General features: G+C 27.4%; 2 protein-coding genes across 5 annotated transcripts in view; one reads left to right on the top strand and one right to left on the bottom strand.

Annotated features, from left to right (window-relative positions):
• LOC129981312 (hormone receptor 4-like) overlaps positions 1 to 22,956 on the top strand; it is a 270,236-nt gene that overhangs the window by 182,152 nt on the left and 65,128 nt on the right. The window contains exon 1 of one of the 4 annotated variants that reach the window (XM_056092097.1): positions 17,980 to 18,230. The exons of the other annotated variants lie outside the window; for them this stretch is intronic. The gene's annotated coding sequence lies outside the window, so the exon portion shown is untranslated. Of the gene's footprint in view, positions 1 to 17,979; positions 18,231 to 22,956 lie in introns of those variants that run through there. 4 annotated transcript variants of the gene reach the window in all.
• The window catches only part of LOC129980727 (piggyBac transposable element-derived protein 3-like), a 128,236-nt gene that overhangs the window by 101,040 nt on the left and 4,240 nt on the right, over positions 1 to 22,956 (bottom strand). The gene's annotated exons all lie outside the window — the stretch shown is intronic.

Below are 22,956 nucleotides of genomic sequence, written 5' to 3' on the forward strand. Positions count from 1 at the left end.
TACCTAAAATAACCCCTCCGTCAAAAAAAAGTATGACGGCTGTTAAGATAGCAGCGCACTTTGGCTGTTGCCTACTTTGCCTATTTGATAATCTAATTCTGATTTATATGTGAAACAACCTTAATTATATGGCGATTCTCAAAATAGAATTTCAATAATATTTTACAGCATCGCATTTATTTGTTCTACAAATTATACGATAGTAATCGAATTCAATTGAGGTGAATTAAAAAAAAATCACCTACAGTAAATCAAATGTTTTCAAAAAAATTTCTTTTAAAATTAAAAAAGGATTATTGTTATGGAAGATAATTAATTATTTGGGAAGTCTAAAATTTGATATAAATATAAAAGGTTGATATTTTTAAAATAAATGAATAAATTTTTTAAATAAATGATTTGATAAAATTTGATATAAATACAGTTAAAAAATCAATTTGCACTTTTATTTTCTTTCAAAAGTCATCGAATTGCTCCGCGAATGATATACCTATTTCGATGCGGAAGAAAATCTTGATTTTTCTCTTTTTATAGTTTCCAAAATGGAACATTGAACAAAATTGAACATGAAAAATAATCTATATCATCCAGAATATTTATTCCATTATTTATTTTACAGCAGCACATTTGTTCTACAAATTATACAATAGTAATCAAATTCAAGTAAAAAAAAAAAAATGAATATCCAAAAATTTACCAAAAAAAAAAATGAATATCCAAAAATTTACCAAAAAAAAATGAATATCCAAAAATTTACCAAAAAAAAATGAATATCCAAAAATTTACCAAAAAAAAATGAATATCCAAAAATTTACCAAAAAAAAATGAATATCCAAAAATTTACCAAATGTTTTCCTATCAAAAATTTTTAGAAAAAGTTTTCTTCCAAAATTAAAAAATGTGATTGTTCTAGAAGATAACTGATTATTTGGAAAATTTAAAATTTTATGAAAATGAATTAAATAGAATTTTAAAAAATCAGCTTCGAATTTTATTTTCTTTAAAGAGTCTTCGAACTGCTGTGCGAATGATATATCTATTTGGACGCGGAAGAAAATCTTGATTTTTCACTTTCTCTTTTTATAGTTTCCAAAATCGAACATGTCCGGCCACTTTCGATTAGAATAAGTACGTGATTTTCCTGTTTCCGATTGGATGATAACAGAAACACCTGACCTCCGAACATTACACGCTGTTGCATCACTTAACGACAGTTTCAGCTTGTTCGAAAGATGTGAATGTTGTGATAAGAATTTATAAGATTGGAAGGGGAGAAAGAACCTCAAGTCTTTTGAAGTTTAATTCTTGAGACATAAAGTATTCTCAGAAGTAATGAAATATTTCGATTAACAAATAAAGGAATCCTTTATTTTTATTTGATTTGAATAATCACATAACACAGTTTTTAAAAAAACTTTTATTTTGTTACTAAAAAGAAGAATTTTTACTTTTAATTGCTATATATGTTTTAGTTTTTGGTTTATAATTCAATATTAAATATATAATGGAATATTAAAAACAATTTTTTAAAGTTCGCAACCTATTTACGGATATGGAATAAAAACTTAATTATAATACTCAATTAACTGACAATTAAGGTTGGAAAATACTAAAATACTATGCTCTCAACATGACGCATAAATATGGAAAATTTCAAAATCGGAGTGCATTAGAAAATGAATGAAAAAGCAGTTACGAAATTTCCCCTATCTGAATGTGAAACAAGTCAGATTAAATACTGCTAACTAAATTCAAAAAGTTCCAAATTTATTTTATTGCAGAAAAATGAATGCATACAGGAGCTTTTATTTGGTATTTCCACCGAACTTTGCAATAGTGAATTATTCCGTTGTTTATACAGAGACGTAAATACAGATTACAAGCAATCTTTTGCTCTTCCTCTAATGTCTTCGTCGATGTACTTTTAAGGAACTTGAGAATTGTTGCCTTTAATAAATCCTTCATCAGAGAAGAAAAGTCACACGGTACAAGATTAATTGTCTGTGGGAATAACGAAATGTGATATTATGACTGAAATTCTGAAACCTGGGGAACTGAATAGGAGGAATATGAATAGGAGTCTTATTGTGATAGAACATTAGACACATTATTTATGTATTTCCTGTATACTAATTTGCGTTTCTTGTGAAATAATATAAATTATATTTATAATTTGCTTTACAATAAACAAATAAATTGAAACAATTATTTTAAAAATATTTTTAAAAATTATAAATTTTCTATAAAAAATTATTTTTTTGAATTTATTCTGACTTTTTTTAATGCATTCAAAAATGTTTTTTAATCCTCAAATATTCATCATACATCACGTTTGAAACTAATGCAACATATTGTATCCTTTGATATGTAAATTAAATGCAAATCTAACACCAAGAAGGCTTGAATAAAACATTTCATATTCTTGTAGTGAATATTTTTTAACGAAAAAAAAATTTAATGTAACAACTAGAATAAAGCTTATCTTTTGTGAGTCAATCTTCCGAAACCTTCATCACTGTGGTTGCCATTCGGTCAATAAAATTCACTGAATCAACACGGAATTCCTTATTCTTCCAGCAAATATATGTTCGCTCATAAAATGAATTTAGTGGAATTTAATGGGAAAAACTTTCCCACTTATTATCTCAACCTGGCATTCAATGAATAAAACATACACTATGAATCTAATAACCTTTTTATATACAACTTATTTATGTGCCTGTTTTTTTGTTCCTCTTTTTTTTTTAATGTTATTTCTTCCTCGCTAAATTTAGTTCATTTTATAGCTTAGTAAATAAGATCTTGCTTTTAAGAGAAATCGTTTTCTTTTGAGGAAGGAAATATTCGATGAGGAAAAAGAAAAAAAAATACCTGGCTTTTTTTTTAATTGGAAAAACGTTTACTTTTATTTAATATAATAAATCGGAAACCTTGTGAATCATTTCTTAAAATTCAGCAACGCATAAAATTAGAGCGGCTTTAAAGTCAAAGGCCCCTATACTGCTGTAAAATTTTGGTTACAATTGTAAATTAGAAGAAATTTTTTATTTGACTAAATAAAAACTTTTAAATTAATAAAAATTAATCAACTGCAGTTTTACATACTATTAAAGTTAATATCTATATTCTTTATTTAAGGATAGTTATATTGCTAAGGCAGATTAGCGTATGACAAATAAATAGATAGCTCTATTTTGAGAACTTAGAAATAAAAGTTGACGGTAAAAGAATAATTTTAGTTCATTCGCATATAAACAGGATCGACTTAACATTATTTGTTATCCTCTCTGATTTTTTTAAAAATTTCTTTATTGTTTTCGTAAAACAAAAAGAAAAAAATTATTCGTTTTTTAGAAATAACTGACGAAAAAAATTAACAAAAAAAATTTACTTTGTTTTTGAGCAGAGCAACCTTAAGTAATGGGTCACAATATGACAATTTGAAACAGAATTGGAAGTTTAAAAATTACTTTTGAAAAAAGCGTGGCTTTTAAAATCGTCTTCAAATTTAAACAATTAACTGCTTATATTAAGTTGGACTTTTTTATTAATCATTTATTTTATATTTCATTTGTTCCCATGATTTTCAGCCCCCAAAATTTATTTTCCCGAAAAAGATTACAGAAGTGGCAAATGTATTACATATTTGCCCTATAGAAAGTAAATGCATGAAAAAAATTAATTCATGGTATTCTTATGTCGCATTTTTTCAGCTCCATTTCCAAATTGTGGTCAGCACAGCATTTCCTCAACATTACGATAAAAAGATCATTGAATTAACTCTTGATTCTTATTAATATTCTAAATCTTAAACTAGTGGAAAACTTAGTATCCTCAAGTTTAAGTGGATTGAAAACTAAAACAATAGGGAAGTAAAGTCTTATGTAGTCTACATGTTCTAATCTCTATCTAAATATAAAACATTCCATAGAATCTTAGCAAAGAATACCAGTCTAATGAATCAAATTAAACAAATAAAAAATACCAATATGTAGGAATTTCGCAAAAATTCATCTGTGTGATAGCTACTAACCAATCTGCACTTGAAAGTTTCATCATTCATTTCGGTTAAAAGCAGTTGTACTATCCACGAGTTCTTGAAATGAAAACGAATTTCATAATTTGCATAGATAAATTTTATCGTAAGTTGCACTTTGCGATCGATTTTACACATACCTTTACTAGATGGGTCAGTGAACTTTTTAACAGGTAAAAACAATTTTGTTGCCAAATATTTTTCTGTCTACCTGATTTAAAGATAATCAAGAATGGCGTAATAATCAGGTTCTACATTGAAAATCACAGATGTCATTTCTTGTTTATCAGCTCTTTTAGGCTATGAAAAAAAAACCCTCATATTTACTTTTTAAAAAATTGGAATAAAACTAAAAATCAAAAATTTTCAGGAAAGAAAACTTTTTTAACTACTTGAAGATAACACATTTTTTCCCGTTTCTTTATGTGATAATTAATATTTACTCTTTAAAATTATTCTTAAATTTTTTTTAATGATATCTTTTTTATAATCTCTAAATTATGAATATTTGATTTCGTAATTTAGATTAGATTAGAATATTAAAATTCAATTAGATTAATTGAATTTTAATTAGATTAGAATTTTAAATAGTAATTAGATTAGAATTTTAAATAGTAATTAGATTAGAATTTTAAATAGTAATTAGATTAGAATTTTAAAATTCAAAATCATTCGATAAATGATAAAAAAAAATAATTTAACTTTTCAGTGAAAATGCACCAACACGCTCCTTTTTTTTTTTTTTTTGTTAGATTGTTAAATCAAGCAATAATTAAAATTTTTCTCAATGTCTCAAATATTTTGTATCGGAATGAGAGTTAAAAATTTAAATTCATCTTTTACCATATTCATAATAATATTGTTTTCATGACACATTTTTAATGTCTTATGTTTATAGCTTTTAAAGTTTTAGCATAACACTGAAGCAGCAAACCATCTATTAAAATTTTCTAAAGTTATAAAAGAAAAAAATAAATTGATTTTTTTTCGATTTATTAACGAATGATTATTTTCCTTCATATGTGATAAAAACTCAGAATTATATTTTCATATTAGATGTGAAAGAAAAACTAGAAAAATTCTTTATTGGTTAAGAAAGATAATTTTTTTTCCCTTCATTTCCTGAAATTTGGAAAACTGAGATAGATAATGTTGTTTATTAAGAGAAGATAATTTACTAACTTGTGCACCAAAAAATAATTTTTAACAAGTCTCATTGGCGTTTCTTTTATTTTTAAATACCTATAAATTAATAAAAAAAATTATTTCTTACTATATGATAAGTTAACTTTAAATAGTTACCCGTAATTAGTGATGATTTTCATTTTGCGAAAAACTGAAATTATACTCACTGAAATAAGATTTTTAATAAAAGTATTAAAAGTTATTTTAATTTATCCTTTTACAGTGGTGTCTAAAATGACGATGAAAAAGTATAAATCTAGATAATTTCCATAAAAAAAATCACCTTATAGTAATAACTAAAAAAAATTTGAATTTTTATTTCATTCCTTTTTTGTGCATCTTTCAGATTGCATAATAAATTAAAAAAATTTTTAATCTTTGGATGCATCATAACAATACACACTGATTGCAAATTATCTTGCGGGCTTCCGAAAACGAATATCGCTTAATTTTGTTTTACTTATTGCTTAGTCTTTTTAATGGATTCTTTAACTGTTATTTATTATAATATGAATATAAAGTGCAAATACAAGATAAAAAATTTTATGATCCATTTTATTCCAATGTCAACTTTATTTTTTTATTATTATTTTGTCGACCCAAAATATGAATCGGGTTCCATCAAAACACTGTTGGGGGTGGAGACCACCCACGATTAGTAGATTTGTTATCGAAATCGGGAATTCGATAAAGGTATTTCAAGGCTTCCTTGGCATTGTGAAAAGCTGATAATCTTCAGGGTCAATGGCCTGCGGGAGGGAATATTTTATTTCAACATAATTCCGATTTTTTCAAGAGCTTTCTCATATTTTCCAAGTAAACATTGCTAACTAAATACTGCATTTGAAATAAATTTCCGATTTGAAGTGCGTTCATATCTAAATAGTTAAAAAACCCAAAGAATTCTTAGTTGAAAGAGTAAATTCCTTTTTTAAGAATTCCAATATGATTTTCATTTCAGATGTCGTCTTTAGATTTCAAATAAGGTAAGAATTTTTTTTTTAAGTAATGTGAAATATAATTTTTATTGTTTTTCTCAGCTGAAACTAAAACTTTATTTATTTAACTGGAAATTCTTCTACATTTCTGGATTCAGATTGCAATTAACTGAATTTTTTAACTCAATATTTTTTTGGAGATTTTGTTTTACACATTTTCAAACAGTATGAAAGATAATTATTGTTCCATTTCTTAAGAAATTTAATAAAAAATTTTTTCAAATGTTAATAATTAAACTAAAGAAAACATGTATCATATTTTGAGATTTAATTTAATAAAGGGAATATTCGCTTTAAAAAAATAATTTGCAGAGTAGTTTTCTATTGAACTTTTAATGTTAAAAATAAAATTTTCAAATAAAATCATTGCAAATAGCAGAAAAGATTTTGCATATTTAATGAAATACGATTGGAATAAGCTTTAAAAATATTTTATTTTAAATTCGATGAAAAAAATTTTCGAATTTTACTGTCACCATTTGCGTGATAAATACAATGAAATTATGTAATATGCTTTTTATTAATATCCTTGCAATATTAGCTCTATCTTTAATGTACGCATGTCATTTAAAATAAATAGATTTATTCTGTAACAAAAATTGAAACAATTTTTGAACCCCACTCCCCAAAAAAAGATTTTGAAAACATGATCAGTGACATGATAAAAATATATTATTTATATATTTTATAAGTTCTTTAAGTAGTTTTTTTTTCACATTTGAAATATATTATCCTGGTAAAAACGTAAAACCTGATGAGATAATTGATTTGTCTAAAAGTCATCTTGGTTTGTGTGAAAAACTTTTAACCACTTGATCCGTCTGCAAAATATATTCTTTATTAAAAGTTCCTTTATGACGTAATAGTTTCTTTTTCTTATCTAAAATATATGTAAGGAAAATGAAAATATTATTTTCTCTTATCCTACATTAGATATCACAAAGCACTTATGTCCGAAATAAAGTATTTAATATTATAATATAATTTAAATATATCTCAAAAATAGTCATTTTATTATTTTGAAAATCCACCCTTCTCAAGAAAATGCGACTATAGCCGTCTAAGATGGAGAGAGCGGCCGAGAAGTCGACCCAGATACCTGCTCACATACTAACCTGAAGGAAAAGAAAAACTCTCACCGCATGCCTGCATTTCAATTGTTTTCTTCTTCAACAGAGGGTCAGCTGAACATAAACTGGTTTCAGCCATTTGCATTACATCCCACCACTCGATCACCATAAATGGCGGTCGGATTGATTTCCCTGCCGCATTCATTCGATGAAAAGATATAGTCACCAATCAATTGAGACAAGAGATAGAAGAAAAACATCATCAATTAATGAAACATACTCACACCCCAAATATTCTTTTTCTTTTGACAGTTTAATTTTTCGAAGTTTCATTTTATGATTTCCTTTGATAGTCGAAACCCTTCTGAGCACTTTTTGGTATTTCACATGTGTGTACATTATTCAGTTAAAAGATATAATCAAAAACGTGAAGGTCATTGTTGACTTTTTACTCAGAAACCTTTACTTCAGTCATTTTACTCAATACTACATTTTCTGAGCTTGCGCGCAGGATTGAACAAAAATGAATCATCATATCAATATGAAATTTCCCAGGTGTGCTTATACATACATATTAAAGAAAATCATGCTAATGCAAAACATTACTATGTATATTCTTATTCTAATGCTTGCTAATATGCTAAAAACGCTTTTTTAAATCGGTATTACGTTTTAACAACATAAAAAGTAAACATAACTCTAGTAAATCTATTAAAATATTTGTTACTTTTCATGATTATCAACTTATTTTCTTTGAGAGTTTGGTTTGGTTTGGTTGTATTAACGTCCCGTTTGAAGCAACACTAGGGCTATTTTGGGACTGACCTCGTCATTTTGAACCGCGGTCAGATGACGAGGACGACACCTGAGCTGGCACCCCCTCTCCACACCACACCAGCGGGAGGACGTTTGGTAATGACGGATTTAACGTTCAACAGACCCCCTTACACGATGGTTCTTCGGTGGAATCGGGTCACGAACCTGAAACCCTCTGATTCCGAAGCTGAAACCTTACCACCAGGCCACCGCGGCCCATTTTCTTTGAGAGAAAATGGATGTAACATTTGTTAATATAAGTTCCTTATTTTCTGGAAAAAAAATTCTGCCCTCGACAATTTATATGGAATATGATTTTTCTCCACATATATTTTAATTAATGAAAATTATTTCATTGATTTAAAAATTCATAACTATAAGGTTAAATGTCTCATAAAACTATGGCAAAAAACTATTAATTTTAAGAAATTTCCTTATTTTTTTCCTTACGTTAGGGCGGGCCGCATTTGACCAACTTTCGAGGTCTGTTTCAACTGTTAAAGGTCCGATAGCCACTTAAAGTTAAATTAAAAATAATAAACATATATCTTGAAAAAAAAGGAAAGGTAGTAAAATAAATAGCTGCCTCTATCTTAAATCATGGGTGACATTGGAATATATAGATTTTGTCAACATGCAATGCAGTATATTGGAATATGTATACTAATAAAATAAAAAAAGTTATGCAGTGTTAATGAAATTTTCTAATGCTAATGAAAATTTCTAAAAAAGCAATAACAGATATTAGGAAAAGAGCAATGTATAGAATAAGACCAGTTTTATTGTTTTTCATACTTAAACTATATAATATCGGATCTTATTGGATTGTTCTTCATGCGATATTTTTCCATGCTATTAAGTTCCAGATCAGTTTAATCTAGAAATTATTATTCGAGAAAGAAAGAAATTATTATTAACCCAAAGTATTAATATGTTACATGTATAAAAAAATTACAATAAGCAAATATTTTTATTTGTTTTTACTGTTGTATTTTGTATTGACCCTTCGCAGCCGTATGACTTCCGATTTTGTAATATCATTGTAAGTTTGATCACTATGATCGTCCAGTGGCCGAAAGTGCCAATTTTCAAAATGGTTAATGTTATTTCGAAACTAACATGACCAGACGTGCTTGGGAGATTTATTTACCATAAATTTTTTGTATTACGCCAAAGAATTAGTGACATAACGACGAGGGACAAGAAAGGTAAAGATGCCCTGGGAGTCAAGTGTAGACGATGCTAAGGAAATAAACTATTAACACGTTTTTTGCCACTTTTTAAAGAAAAATATCATGGAGTGAAAAAAATTTGCCCTGACCGCCACTTACCCTCGCTACGCCACTGCAGAAAATCTCATTCTATTATTTATCACAAGTTTGAGAAATGGATGTTTACTCAGATCAACAGTTGAGGAAATCTAATGACGCTTCAAAATAATCCTTGTAAGGCATAAAGATGGTGCCTAATCCAACTAATCAATCAGATCACAAGCTTTAAAATTGGGCAATCTAATGTTGTTTCAAAACAGCAAGTTGGCAAAGCAATAAAAATTATTCAGCTAACATTTCGAAATTTATTATCGAAATGTTGGCTGAATAAAAATAATTTTTAAATGACATTGGTGTTATTATTTGAATTTTATTTCTAAATTTTTACAAACTATTACCTGCATTACTCTCTAAAAAGATAGACTAAGAGCAATAATTAGATAGAGAGACTAAAGAATAAGAAATTTACCAAAGGTTATAAATTCGCATTATATAGTATGTTTAAATCTTTAATATCAAAATTTTTTTCTCATATTTCTATTTAGCTTTTGAAATTAGATGTTACCATGTATTTTGTTAAAATTCATGTGAACAAAAAACCTATTCTATATTGTAATATTGTATATTGTATTTATAATAATTTTTGAGCAACGAAATACTAAAATTTCAGTAACAGAAAAAGTAAATTAATTTTATAGTATTCAATTTATAAAGCTATAAGAAAAGGAAAAAAAGAAACTATCATCTGAAAACCACCACAAAATTTTCCCTTCACTTTTGGAAATTAAATCGAAATATCTCCGGCACACTTGACACCAAATATAGTTCAAACTATTTGTAGATCATAAATTACAAACAGGGCACTTCATCACGGAAAGAACACGGAAAAACTTAAAGACTGGATCGCCGCGACAGCAACACAGGCGGGAAATGTGGTTGAGTTTTAAGGGTCATCACCGTTAACGGTACAACCCTTCCTAAGGAAGTACGTCCCGTCATCGATGGGAGGAGCCAAACCCCCAGTTTTTCGTGTACCCTTAGGGGTGGCGAGAACCAACCACCGTACCAGAAGTTTCTCATTCTTAATTACGAGCCCTCCCCCCTCCCACCTCTGGGACCAAACTTTTTCTATAATAATAACAGAAAAAAATGCTATAAATTCTTCACAAAAATATTTATTCGATTTATAGGAATAACAATCTTTTATTCCGCAAATAAATAATTAAACATTTGCTGAATAAAAGATTATTCTTCTGGCCAGATTTTTTCAGCATCGATAACAGTTTTCAACGCTATTCTACTTTTCCTCCGATCTCAAAATCAGAAAATTTTAAATGAATTAGACTTCAAAACGAAAGACTTCCCGCAAGTGAAATTGCTTTATAACTGATAACGAATTAAAGCAGGTCATTTCAAGTGGTTTGCTTTAAAATAGTTCATCAAACCCTAAAAGGATTTGGATTCCGCAGTGAAAGTGATAAAATATCACAAAATCTTAATTGAGAACACTCATGAGGCTTCTTAATAAAATAAAATTAAATCAGATAATGAATGAATCCAGGTCACATGCAGATAGTTTCCCCGAATTGAGACTTAATTTTGAAACTTAAAAGGAGCACATACTTTTATCGTCACTTTTAAATTAAACATTTCTGATTTTTATATTATACAAGTTCTTATAAGGAAGTTAAAAAATTTAAGATATATTAATATAAAAGATATATTAATTCTTTTAAAATCAAGATTGTGCAAAAAAAAAAATTAAACTTCATTTGTATTTTAAATAAATATTGATGGAATTTCTAGAACGCAATGAAAGAATCAGGTCTTAAAAAATTATATCAAATAAATTTTTTGTTGATTTTGATTTTTTCTCTAGAAACAATCATTTATATCCTATTTATGTCGTAGCCGCATATAAATGAATGTATTTTTGAATGAATTACATTTTTAAAATAATAAATAAATAACAAACAGTTTCAAAAGTTATCATTTAATAATTAAAATTATTTTACATTTTTTTCGTTGCAAAAAGTAAGTTTTTTAGGACTATAAAAGATATATAATTTTTTTTTAGAATAAAAACATGACAAAATAATCAAAAATGAATCTCTAGCTGTTGCTATCAGCTGTTAGAAAATGCAGTTTTGAGAAAACAGCATTAGACAAGCTTAGAGCTTTATTAAATAAAAGTAAGAATATATTTTTTTAAATTTTAACTTTAAAATTATTTTTCTGCAATTTTCATCTCAAGAAGCAAGATACATTTCAAATCAAACAATTTTTATTGCAATACAATATTTACATATATTGCGTAATACAATACATACAATATTTGTATATATTGTGCAATACAATATATACAATATTTGTGTATGTTGTGTAATATAATATATACAATATTTGTATGCAATGTATTGTAAGTAAATAAAAATGAATATTATCCAGTAATAACAAAGGAATTGCATGAAAAATTTAGGATGTAAATTTAATGAAAACTTTATAATTAATGAAAACTTTATATTAATTTTAACTACAGAAATAGTCTTAATTTGCAAGATCAAAAATTGGTATTATAGTTGCAATCCGAATTTCTTAAAATTTTCTACATATATATACATATATATATAAATCTTTCACCTTTATTAAAAAATAATATAAGATTTCACATTCACTCTTCGTTTAGAAAAAAATAAACATCTTTCATTTTAAATGTTTCTAATGAGTTCAGGAAAACAATTCTATCTACAGTTGTTCTATATTTGCTATGAATTATTCATCACAGTCATTTGCTTAAAGAAACAATTTATATGTAGCAAATATATCATGCGTAACACAGCGCTTTTGTGTTAATTGATGGTTGTTATTAATTGAAAATAATCAGTTTGAGTGACCTTATTTATAATTTTACCTGCATCTAATGATAATTTTTAACCTCGAACGATTTATGTTGTTATCTTTCAACACCTTGTATGTCCGGTTTTAGGCTTTTCTGCATTGTTAATTAAATTTTGTTATTGAAATGTACTATAAATTAAATAATAAGCAAACCTAAACTAAATAAATTAATTAAAGCAAATTAAATTAATAAATTAATAATTAATAATAAATTAATAAAATTAATAAATTAATAAGAAAACCTAAACTAAATAAATTAATTAAAAAATTGCGCAAACTTAAACGAAGAATGTATTTTACGTGAATAAATAGAGCAGTTTTATAATATTGTATTTAGATAGCTTCCACTGAGATAATATAAGCTTAAACTGAAGTAATCTTGTTACTGTTTTGGATTGCGTTAAATTCATATTGGGGCATTAATGAATGCTAGATTTAATTGAGCATATTAATTTAATATGCCCATATTAATTAATTATATAATATAATTGATATATTTATAATTAATTTATTAATATAATTGATATATTTTCTTTTATTTCTCTTCTGAGATTTCACTGAATATAAAAAGTGTTTTTTATTTAATAAGTTTTCTCTTAATTTAGTTTAGTAGTTAGAACTAAAGTTTCATTTAAAAACAACATTTAGCTTATTTAAGCATCGATATCAAAATTTCTATCCATAATCAAATGACGGGAACGATAGTATAGCCGTCATCTCCCCTCTTTACAAATATTCACACTACACGGAAAGCAGATATTATTTCAGCGATTCATTCCTGATATGAGGCTTTAAAAAATTCATTTCTACATAAAATTAACTGTTAATTCTTTATTAAAAAATAAAAAGCATTCATGACATGCCAATAATACATTGAATGTGACTTGTCCTCGGTTAACATCAACATTATATAAGTAAATCTATGTTATTTTACGTAAATATAAAATGCAATTATGAAGCTTAAAATGAAAAAACAACTGCCAATAGCAAAAGTACTAATGCTAATTTTTCGTGCTCGCCTCGTTCGTCGAGTCATTGTGTGGGAGTGTCTTTCAAATTCTATTCGACATATATTGCAATGCTGAATTATTGGCGAATTAATAATATCGTGTAAAAGGAAGGGCCTTAAAGCAATTATTAGGCCTGTGGCCTCATACTCGCCTCTAATCCTTGAAAATGCGCCATTGATAATTGCCTTTCTCCAAGTCACGATACAGCTCGTATGAAGGGACATTTAGTTTCCGATGTCAAATTGACTGTGCACAGATTGACACCCATGGTAGACACCTGGAGTGATCGAGCTTCGAACTTTGAAACTTCTGCTTCGAAAGTCGAGATTTTGCTACGAATTCCTCCCTCCTTTAATTTTTCATAACTTAGATAGATTGTATAATCATTTTATTAATGCCTTTAAAAAATATATCAGTCTTAATTTTTTAATTATTATCAAATTAATTTTATATCTTATTAATTGATTTCACTTTGCATATTGCATAATATGGCAACTTTTCAGGTAATTAAATTATAAAATGTATTGCTCTAAAATTTTTGTTTAAATTTGAATGATTTAGTTAGCAAAAACTATGTATATTGGAAACCTTGTATCTTTAAGGTTCTTTATTCGTTTTCAAGGATTAAAATTTAAGACAAATTCTGTAAAAGAAGAGAAAAAATGGCTATAAATATTATGATGCCATAAGTCGTTGATAAATCAATATATTATTAATAACATGAGTGGCATTTTTATATAAAGATAATATATACTAAAATACAAGCATTGAATTCAAATGTTAGTATTTTATCATGAATTATTCTTATTTAAGAAAAAAAATCCCTTGATTTCATTGCAAGACAAAAAATTATTATATAAAAGCATATCAAAAAAGAAAATTATTTTTATCACATTAGTAATTAAGCATTTTAGTTAGAATATTGAATTTTATTTTATGTATCAAAGCAGAAGCCAAAGGAGGTGATTAAAATTAAGAAATTCAAATTTCAACTCAAAATAAAATTTTTAAATCTAATTTAAATGTTATTCTGTGTTTCGAGAAACAGTGTCATTAATTTAAATCTCAAAACATTTTGAAACAAAATAACATTTTATTATACACATTTATTTAAGCTGATTTGTTTCATGCTTGTATGAATAGGTTTTTATAAGTGACTTTTTTTTATTCATTTCTTCATATGTGAAAGATGTGAAATTTTTTTCACTCAATAACGATATTCTATTTTAATACTTTTAGAACTTAGCCGGAAATTGTACACATTTTCTACATATTTTCGGCCAATAGACCGATATTAAAATAATCGTTAGGAAGTGTTACTCTAATTCCTGCATCCGGAACATAAAAGATTTAACTTCAATGAAACATTTTTTCACCCATCAACTGACCTTGGGCTTTTATTAGAGAAAAGGAAGGAAGAGACTTATAAAAAAAGTACATTCGTAAACAAAGAGAAAATCAAGACTAAATGAATCAGTCTCGACAACTGCCCAAGAGTCAATTAAGGATTTACTTTTAAAAAAATAGAAAAATCTAGTTAAGTAAAAAGTTAAAATAAAATTAAGTAAAAGCGCATATCTAAAAAAAAAAAAAAAAAAAAAACTGAAAGATAAAAAAAAAAAAAAAAAAAAAAAAAAAAACATTTTTTTTTCTCTTCAAAAATTGAGAAATTTACAAATAATTTTTATTTTTTTTAATTTACTATGTCAAAAATGATTGTGCAAGACTTGTTTAATATATATTTCGACTACCAAAAATGAATAAACTTTACAGCAGCTTTGTTTCGCACGAAAGGTAACCGGTGAAGAAAGGTTTCACATAATCATTTAAAACACTTTCAAATGACCATAAAATGATTTTTTAAAAAAGATATTGCTATTAAATTTGGAAAAAAAATGAATAATTTCATACTGAAAAAATTAAAGTACGTATATACTTTAAACATTGATATCTTTAAAGATATTTTATTCAAAATAGTATGTAAATAGAAAGCTTGTATGATTAACTAAATCTGCTTGGCTTCCTCGAATTTTCTGTGCTACTATTGCCTAATATTTACTCCTCTAGTGAAAACGCTGCTGCGCCAAGTCACCGCGTTCTTATTTGTAAGCAACGGCGTTTCGTAAAAGTGTAACGGTTGTTGATCCTTTCACACATTTCAGGAAGTCGGTGAAAATTTCTCTGCTTTCTCTTTCAGTAAAGCACCATCCGCTCAGCGCCGCCCCGCGGAAGCACTACGAACTACCCCGTGTTGGAAGGTGAACAACCGCTCACTGAGAGTTACTCCGAGATGGATGGATGCGGGTTGCCATTTTAATTTGTCTTTCGCTCTATTTGGCAATAAATTTGATTTTCGCGCGGAGAAAAAAAGTTCTTATCTCCCGGTTTTTGACCTCAAATTAAAATGAAAGTCCGGATCCAATTTTTTTTTGTCGAAATCGATAATTTTGTGGTGATATGTAATCACAGGAGTGGGTTCATGACCCTTTATCGCTTTTAAATGCTGTATTTAGCTGCAATATATTCATATAGATATTTATCTAATCAGAAATATGTTCCTTCTGATTTCGAAATTGTTGGGTTGAACAATAATTAATTTGAATGAAACAGTCAAAGTGTTTAATAAATTGAGAATTAATTCATAAATATTTTGAATATTTTTTTTTATTTCGTTACGTTTATTTATGGTGAATAGTCAAGTACTGAAAAACAATATAATAAAATTAAATTAGAAAAATTGAAATAATTAAAATAGAATATAGAATAAAAAATGGTAAGATATCAAAATTTTGTGAATTTTCATTTATGAAATTTATTCCCAGTAAATGAAAAAAAAATCAAAAAGTTGCGAATGTTACAATGTCATCAAAAAATATTATGATTAGCAGTATTTTCATCACAAGTTTATGATTGAAGCTAGTATAATCAAAAAAGTTACGATCTTTTAATTATGTGACCGTATTATATGATTTAATTACATAATTATTATTTTAATTACATGACTTTAATTATATTTTAATTTTAATTGAATAGGAAAAAATTGCACTTGCATGTATAAAGGTGAAACTTCAGTCCTTCTTTTTTATGTTCTTTTTAAAATACCTATGATATTTTATGAGTAATTAAATGCAAAACAGAAATAATATATATCTTTGGAAGCTTCAAAAATTAAAACTAAACCATTTTCATCTAATGTATTGATTTGATGCATATTTTGTTATTTCATAATTCTAGAATGTATATGAGTCCGCAATATGTACAAATATCAAAGCCGAAGGAACAAATAAACTAAATTAGCTATATTTTATTTTTCCTTTTTTTATATGTATCGAATAAACACTTTACGAATGTATTGCTGTAATTTCGTACAACGAATTTTTTTTAAATATATTTATTATTTTTTGCAACTTTTTCAACATTCTCCACTTTCCAAAATATACAAATATAAGCTTACTTTTTTTTATTTAAAAAAATTTCTGAGAATTTATATAAAAATCATGCCAATTCCAATAAGAATAGTGGAAAATTAATATTTAAAAATTAATTCAAATAAACAATGAATTTATGTAAGTTGGTATTATAATTTCATTATTTCACATTGTAGAATGTTTTTAATGTTTCCAGCTTATTTCTATTCTACAGTCCATGGGTATTCACTATTTTAATGATTATGTTATTCAAACTTTCTTTTATAAAGGAATATTGAATGCGCCTTTAGTAATAGTATCTACTTGATAAATGAAATTTTTTTCAACTTTTTCTATTTCTGTGAGATAGAAGAAAGATTCTGTCGAGAAGAAAATTTTAGTTTAATCTTGTAAGAGACCAAAGATATTTATTCAAATCATTGAATAGTCAGTTGAGGGAAAAGAATGATTCCGAAAGCTACTTTCTAGGGAAAATGATAAAAGAATCCTGCTTTCTAATTTATTATATGTTCTTTTTAATCGTAGAATCGTTTTTTCTTTCAAAAGTTTTTTATAGTAGATTCCTTACATTAGTGGTTTATTTTTTTGATTCACATCAAGAGCAGGTAGGATAAACAACCAACTGCACATAAATTTAATACTTGATACAATTTCAGTCAAAAAAATTTTTAAATATCTTAATACTTGTTTATATGATTAAAATTTTATCTTTATGAAATATAAATGATTTAATTCATTTAAATGTCGAACTTCCTTTACATGAATCATTCCGCACACTTATAATATCATTAATAAATAAATAGAAAGTTAAAGAAAAAACACTTTTATTCAAACAATTAACATTATACTCTTGTTACACATCTATACATTAGTTGCTCTTTTCAACTCTAATGTTCTTTACGAACATTCTTGAATGCACGGTGAAAAATTACTTCCTTTTTACACAAAACTCTTTCACAACCTGATCACATTTATTTAACGGCATCCAAGGAGGCAAGCACCTTGTCATCAAATAAAATCCAGCATCAATTTCGAAGTTGTGCTGAATGAGCGATTTTTCTCTGAAGAAAAAGCACTCGCGCATCCTGTCCACCCTCCCAAAATCGATCAAAAGGATCAACCAAATGAATCATCTCATCCCTGCTTTGGGGGAGGAGGGGAAAACACTACGACCCCTTGGCGACAGAGGCTGACGCCAAGCCGCCAACATCTAACTGCAACCACATTTTCGGCACAAGATTCACGTTTTTTGGGTCTGCCACTCGCAGCTAACAGTGCAGTCACCCGCATGGCCGTGGAATAACGCGAGCGAGAGATACAGATAAAAGTAACAATAAAAGAAGAAAGAAAAAAAAAGTGAGCCGTTTCTGGTTTGTGTTGTTTTCTCGCATGGTGGTTACCGTCCTTCTGAGCAGGGATGAGGATACACAACCGGTCATCCGCGGGTTCGACTCTCTTGAACCCGAATCTTCACCCTATAGCTGTAGGGTTGCGGCTAAGGATGTCTTCTTTCAGCAGGTCAGTAGAGTTTGATGTCGATGGGAAAAAGTGTGCTCACTCATGCTTCTATTGTTTCGGATTATGTTATGATTCATTAGAATTTCTATGAGTGTTTATCATCTAGTGCTTTGGATTCTTTTATATATTGTGTGTGTGAGGTATTTTTAGCTCTTTCTTTCCCACGATGTCGTAACTTCCATCGTGTTTATCACTTATTCAGTAGATTTCAATACAAAGTGCAACTTGACTGCTCATGGGCTAAATTGTATTTATACCATAACATATCTTCTTTAAAACAGTTTTAAATGTACCTTTAGAATAATAACATTTTATTTTGGTTAGCATGGTATATATTGTGATTGCTTTAAAGGATTTTATTGGATGTTATATTTGGTATTCACATTTTTAATTTCACAGGTTTTTATTTTATTCTACAAGAAAAGCATTTCCGCAATTTTATTCAATATTTTCGATCCTTTCGTAAGTTATTTTGAATATAATCATTTGTGAATGGATATATGAATATTTTGTATTTATTTTGCAGCATTTTTTTGTTTTATTTACTTTTTGTTTATGTGAAATTCTATTCTGATGTAATGTTTATTAAAAATTAAGCCCCTGAACTGCAATTTTAAAATTTTTACGGAATTGCTTTAATTTTTTAAAATTTCTTGTTAACGATCTCCGTCAATTTACTTCATCGCAATATAATTGTATACAAATATATCTACAAACTTATAAATATGTTTAAGATCTCCCAACCGAATTATTATTAACAATATCGCAGCCTGTGATAACATTTTAGAGACATACTTCTTCTATATATATCTTACTTTGATTTTATATCTTTTTATATTTTTTTTGTGTCTTTTGGACCTTAAACTGACATTCGGTATTTTTTTAGAAAGGAATGTTTTCTATGGTTAAAAGAGAAATGTTTTTTACGTTTACAGTAAAAGAGGTTTGTGTATTTTGAGCCATCGGACTCTTTCAACAGGAAACGCTCCTGGAGTTCAATGTTCTTCAAAATGGCCTCCGCGCGGAGCTTCAGGGGTTGACGGCGAATATCAGGGAACAGCGTTCGAAAGATAATCGTCTTCTAGATTTCTATACATTTATCTTTAGAATACTAGTTCCAAGAATATAAAAATATTAAACATAAAAAAAGAATTAAAAGAATGTTCACTTCTTTTTCAAGATATTTATTCCAACTCTTAAAAGTAATTCATTTCTGATAGCATGGTTTTTGTTCAAGAATGATATTGTATCCATATAGTCATTCTGTTTCAGTAATTGATTCAAAAAATTTTAAAATATGAATCAAAATGATTTTTATTGTAAAAAAGAAAATCATTTAGGACAAAACATTCACAGTAGTATTCACAAAATGTCTCACACACATTTGAGATGATTTTGTTTGCTTGTATTATGTAGCATAAAATCATAAAATGAGTGGCTGCATATTTCAAAAATGTGGTCATAAAGTAAACATCTTGAATTACAATGATTTATATTTTTGTAGTAGAGTAATACAAGAGAAAAAAATATAAAATTTTTGAAATATTTAAAAAAGAAGCAAAATTTTTACCCGTTTTTGCAGAAAATTACTTCATTAATTAAGTTATGTTATATTAATTTACTTTTTTTATAATAGCATAGAGCATTATTAGTATTTAGTGTAATTTGGTAATAACATTAAAATAAGAAATTATTAAGCAAGCAGTATATAAAAATCTCTAACATTTTAGAAATCTTAACACAGAAATTTTAGCTGGGGAAATTTTACCATTAACGCTAATTGCTGCAGATCGTGACATTGCAATCATATTGGAAAGATAGGTTTAATTAAGTAAAATAGATTAATTTTGTTGTAAATTTTCTTCTGTGATGTAATTATGTCATCTTCGAATATATCATTACAATTTGTTTAATTTCATCTAAACTTATATCCTTGTTACTTAATAGCACAACTTTCTTTTTTTAGAATAATGCCGTTCGGGATTATTTTTTTTTGCAGAAAATGATCTAGAAATGTTTGAGCTTGCGGAAATTACGATCATTAATATTTCTTTGTGTTCACTTTTTTTCTTCTTTGGAACGTTGCCAAATCTGAAAATTCAGCCTTTTTCCATTAATTTCCGACGTAGTTTCCGTGCGTAGTTTTTTAGAATTCGTGATTCAGTTTAGTTAGTTGAACTGTTTCTTTATCCTTTAGTAGTAGTTACTTGAAATGCTTTGCTTAGTCCTATTCTTTAGCTTGCTTTTATTTTTCTGGCTCTTGTTGATGTAGTAATCTGATTTGGTAACCACGGATGGCTACCGAAGACTTATTTGCGGGAAGAATTCGCGCGAAATTACGAAATTTGTGAGCGGAATTTCCACCGTATCAGTTCGTTATGATTCCACGAACTATCATGTTGCAAATTTTATTCGGAACAGTGGCTAGTCTTTTCAGTGCAGTTTGAAAAACAAACAAATTATATTTTCCGTGATACTAACTTTTTTCTGGTTAACTCGCCGTTATTACGTCATAAAAAAGGCTACACTTAAATGATATCGAAGTCATCGCTTCCTTCTTTCCCATTAAATTTAGATCAGAAAGTGTACTGCATTATTCATTGTTATATCATTTTTCAATATTTAATATTAAATAGAGTGATTTTTTGGGGATTTAAATTGTTAAATTTCTATTTATTTTTTAATGTTTCGAGCTTTCAGGTACATGTCACGTTTCAGTTTTATGCTGCATATCATAATTATTTATTAAATTATAAAGTGATTCATTTACAATTGCATTCTCATGACTATGAGCGTTTACTTGCGCAAAAAATGAGTAATCACATTTTGTAGGTGATTGTAATTCTTCTGTACTTAATTTATATACAAAAAATTTTTTTAAATAAGTACCATGAATTTTTAAAAAATACGCTTCATTGAGATTTATTTTTGATTTTCTCATTTCCAAATCTGAACTATTCCTACATACATTTTTATATGATAATCAGTACAGCATGATGATTAATTTCAAATGAAGACTTACAACTTGCTTTATATTTATTGCTTTATATTCCTATTCTTGCTTTATATTCCTATTTATATTCCTTTATATTCCTATTCTTGTTTTATATTCCTATTTATATTCCTTTATATTCCTATTCTTGCTTTATATTCCTATTCATATTCCTATTCTTGCTTTATATTCCTTTATATTCCTATTCTTGTTTTATATTCCTATTTATATTCCTTTATATTCCTATTCTTGCTTTATATTCCTATTCATATTCCTATTCTTGCTTTATATTCCTTTATATTCCTATTTATATTCCTTTATATTCCTATTCTTGCTTTATATTCCTATTTTATGTCTTTTTAGACAATTGATGCGATTCGAAAAGCCAAGTTGTTTAATTTTTAGTCGGGATTACTGGATTAAAATACTTCTTAAAATATAATATGTTTATTTTGTGTCATAACCATAATAGTTCATACATCATCTGATTCTTTACAAATTCTAACCGCTGAAATTAACAAAAAATGTACTTAACTAAAGGTTGTCATTAAATTATTTCAGTAAATTATCTTTTATTTCGTTATTTTTTAATTAAACATTTTGGATTATAAATTAAAATCTCGATCTAAAGCAGAATGTCTTTTTTCTCTTTCAAAATGAAGTTGAAAAAAATGTATGAGAATTGTAAACACGTTCAATTTTTGAACCTGTAGCTACAAATTATTCTGTAATAAGTTGGTGATTCATTCAAAATATCAGCCTTAAGAGGGGGTTCTTGTAAAAACTTTTTTAACAATAATTCTGTTCATTATAAAGTCACGAAAATTTTAAATTTCTATTTTGCTTCATTTATTTGTGTATACATTCTATTACGATACGCAAATTCGATAATGGCAGCTTTATTTCAAAGCCAGGCAGTGTGGATGCGAGAGAGCACGATATTTTCCGGAAACTCCCACTTCCTGTTTTGCGCGAGAGACGGTTCGCTATTTTGTATCTTCTCCCGATCCCGTATCGATCTTCCGGACTGGAGGTTCCCCTCTTTGTTTTCGACGCCGCTGTCTGCGATGAAGGGTTCTCTCTCTCATGGAGGCGCACTTGGCCCGGTTTCGTCGCTTCTTTCATTTTTAAGTCTTCACCACGTTTGTTGCGTGGTGTGGTGGAAACCTTGTGAGAGCTCGTCATAGACATAACAAATTAAGCTTTTTATATGATATTTTTTGTATATTTTTAAATGATAATAATAAGAAATTAATAACAAAAAGTAAACCCTAATATAAGAATATATTCTATAATAATAAGAATATATCCTAATTTATTAACTTGATTTGATTACTTATTTGCCTGTTTTGATCATCCGGATTATACCTTTGGGCATATGCAAGAATAATTTTATATTTCTTTCCAATTTAGTTCGATTTCATCATTTTTATTTCAAAACGGAGTTAACATAAAACTCAAATAATAAACTTATTATTTAGTAAATTAGGATATTAAGGAATTCTTAAGAAGATAATAAACTTCTTGTCTTCTTAATAGCATATAAACAATGAATTTTAAACTCAATATTTTCTCGCCTTCATTTGTTTCTTTAAAAATATTTCCCAATTCAAAGAAGCTGAAATCTACTGTTTTCTCTATATTATCTGATATTCTTTTTAAAACTTTCTTACTTTCTCTCTCTCTCTCTTTTTTTTTTTAATTGAAAAGATCGTATCGAATGGAAGTCTTACA

The sequence above is a fragment of the Argiope bruennichi genome, chromosome 8 (genome assembly GCF_947563725.1).
Source record: "Argiope bruennichi chromosome 8, qqArgBrue1.1, whole genome shotgun sequence".
NCBI classification, from domain to species: domain Eukaryota; kingdom Metazoa; phylum Arthropoda; class Arachnida; order Araneae; family Araneidae; genus Argiope; species Argiope bruennichi.